The sequence below is a fragment of the Dysidea avara genome, chromosome 7 (assembly GCF_963678975.1).
Source record: "Dysidea avara chromosome 7, odDysAvar1.4, whole genome shotgun sequence".
NCBI lineage: Eukaryota > Metazoa > Porifera > Demospongiae > Dictyoceratida > Dysideidae > Dysidea > Dysidea avara.
Window position 1 is genome coordinate 7,210,830 of NC_089278.1, and position 3,649 is coordinate 7,214,478.

The following is a 3,649-nucleotide window of genomic DNA, read 5'->3' on the forward strand; positions in this document are numbered from 1 at the left end:
TACATGAGCTAGCATGACATGAGGGATCTTTTGACAGAAATTGTTGCTGGAAACTTCTGAGATGTAGATCCTAATCACACTGTTTAAATCTCTCTATATCCTGCTGTATCAGGGGGTGAGTTGTTCCATAACTTTAATGGGAAGAAGGAGTGTAGATGCATGACAGTCTATTCTTGATAACGGTCTCATGTAGCAGTAATGCTTTACAGAATGCCTATATCAATCCTAAGGCTGCAGCACATGTTGCTGTCAGACCTTCAGTGCTGGTCACTGTAAAGTTCTAATAATAAATAATAATAATATTCACACACAGGATAGCATGCACAGAATGTCAGTTTGGTGAGCAGTACAATTACTTTGTTGAGCATTCACTTTGAGTTGTTGAATGACAGGTCTATTTTTTAAAATCCTAAATCTTATTAAAGGAATCTCTGAGGTTGGAGGTATTTTTCCTTTCTTTGGCCCGTTTTCTGTTTCACCTTATTATTGGTGCCACGTGAGGCTAGAAGTTATTACGTCATTTGTAGTTTCAGACACACCTTACGTTATTTGTGCCATGGTATATATGGCTAGCAAGTCCATGTGGCTTTGCAGAATTTAGGAGGGAGCATAGAGGGTATACTATAGAGCCTATGGATATCGGATATCCATTGATCGCTGGTATTCTAGTGATACTGTTAATACTTGTTCTGGGGTATCTTTCTGATGCACCTGGTGTCATAACTTCGTGGATCACGTGGTTCCGAGACTTTTATCATCTCCGTTCGTTGCCTTCGCCTCCAGGACGATGGTTTTTGGGAAATGCTCTGGAGGTAAGTCGATACTGACACAATTACCATTTTACCAAGGTGTAATGCACCTATCAAAATTTTGCCCCACCTACCCCCATGCGGACAAACGAGAGGCATAACGAGGGGATTAGACAAAAAATTTCAGCCCCGGGGGTGGGGGCTTTGATCTATGCTTGTAATAAAAGATTGAGAAATCTGATGGATGGTGGCCTCATAGGAGGGGAATTAGACCTCCAAATTTGCCCCAGGGTGGGGGAATTCAATGGTGGATCCAGGATGGGGCATTTGGGGCAAATGCCCCCCCCCCCCCTTCAAGAAATTGCATACAAGATCGAGATACTCTAATAGAGCAGTCAATTACTCTAATAAAGCAGTCACAATGTTCATGAGGCAGTGTAGCTTACCTATGAAGCTATAAATAGGATTTTATTTTACATAACAGACGTGATATATTTGGTAAAGGATCACTAGCTATTATTGTTGTGACCTTTTTTTTTTTTTGGTCTTTTTTTCAGCAAGGTGCCCCCCCTCTTTCCAAACTCTGGATCCGTCCCTGGAATTAAACTTAGAATTCGGTCAAATCCCCTCCTATGTCCCCTCCTTGCCCGCATGGGGGTAGGTGGGGCAAAACTTTGATAAGTGTATAACAAGGTTGTGCCTTTTGTGTATGTATATATAGCTAGCTACTACTAAAATCTCAAGCATGCATGCACCCTGTGACTTTCAGTAATTTTGATCTTCATTTTTAGCTAGTATCATTGTACTATTATTTTGTGCAGTATCGCATCAGACCTCAGTTTTGAGTATTGTAGGCAATGTAGCCTGATGAGCTGGCTTCACTGTCATCTTGATTCATGTGCATCAGAGGTTATCATTCCTCATCCGAGTCCAGTCATCCCCGGTCATGTTCCAGCCTCATTTGACCTGGCACTGGGGGAGGGATGCCTTGGGACTCCTTTTCATCCCTCTCTACCTTAGTTCAAAAAAAGTAGGTTCTGTTGTTTTACAGGTAGTACTGTAGGTGTAGGTATAGGCAAAGCCTTTAGAATTAGTGTGGTAGATGAGTGTGCAATTTATTTACTTAGGGCCAGTTTCTTCTATTCTGCAAAAAAGTATGAAAAAGACCTTGCATGTGGGAGACTTCACTAACATACCTGCTGAACTGTGTGCAGCTTCCTGGGCTGCTGTTATCCGTAGCTTATCTGTAGTGTGTAATTGGAAACTTACTATCCAATGAAAATGGAAACCACTTAACCTTATGATGATACCATGAAAATCAGTAGACAGTGGTCTTCTCTCTGGGATTTCTATTTTACCAGTTCGGATGCAGGTGTCTTGAAGCCATCTCTGACACCATATCAGTTTAAGCCACAATGTTAATCCTTGCATGCACGCAATCAGTTAGTGTAGCTATAGTTTTAAGTTTCTAATAAGAGCCACACTAGTCTAAGTAAATTCACAGATGCTAGCTATACCACACTGTAGTACCTGCATCATACAAATGTGTTATAGATATAGCCATATAGTCTGTAATTAAATATGAAACCACTGACAGGTACACACTCTTATGCAGTGTGTGTTGAAATGTATAAGGCTTATCTGCCATAACCTATAGCACTATGATCCTGAACAGTCTTTATAGAAATGATGGATTATGCAGCATAAAGCACCAAGGTCTATGTCAAGAGAGATTTATGTCAGTGTGTCATAAGTTTATTAATCAATATACACAGCTGTATTTCTGGAATTTCTGGACATGAACTATTAAACATTTGTCAGTGTCTGGGATATCTGACACTGAAGTGGATCATACGTGAAAAAATGTTGATAAAGGGGAGGAGAGACATGCATTAGAGGCCTGAGGAGGGAACAAAGAGTTTTGGGGCATCTTATGAGAATGTTAGTCTGACACAAGTTTTCTATCAATTATGGTGTTTCTGCATGGTCTACCTATAGCTACTGTATCCTTTTTGAGAGTACCTATTGGCTTATTAAAAGCCAGATTTCAGAATGACAGCAATAAATATAGCTATATACTAAATCTGACTATTTAAGTGTCCTTTTTCTTATTGGTGAACACTGACATAGTACAAAGCGTAGATGGATACAATTATATTCTAATAGAACAGTCAGAAAACCATAAATAGACTCAAACTGAGCAGTCATCTTATTATTACTTTGTATTGAATGCCCATATCTAGATATGAATTTTACCAGAAACATAGTTACTAGCTGGAAACTTGAAATTAAATTGTACTTAACCTCTGTAATCTGACAGTGCATGATGGTTAGAAGTTACAAAGATGCCAAATATTTGACTGCAATATACTTGCAAATTGTATGTTAGACAACACTGTATGGTCATACTGTATTATCTACTGGTCATTGTTGAGTGTCAGATCAGTAGATATGTTTGATTGTATGGCTAGTTCACGTTCAGCTGACCAAACATTTAGTGTAGCCCTGTGAAGTCTTTCAAATGCTGGAAATGTTTATTTTTAAAAAGGTGCTTTTATGCCCTGTGAAAGCTTTTTATAATTTAATGCCAGAATTGTTCATCAAAAGATACCAGCAAGGACTAATTATGAGGCTCTCTTAAAATGTCCCATACAGCCAATTCTGGAGCACAAACATGTTTACAACATGAAAACATAGTTCAAAACCGTAGAAATGTAGCTACATATGTTCATCTTTTAGATATTACTGGTTGCCAGGTGAGCATAACATGCTAGTGAGGTGCTATCTGATTTGTAAGCACAACACCAGAGGGCCACAGCTCAAAATAAGCAATGAGGCTATAGCTATTGCTGTGTACTGGAAGTGTCCAAAGAGCAATCAATCCTACTGTCTTAGTTACC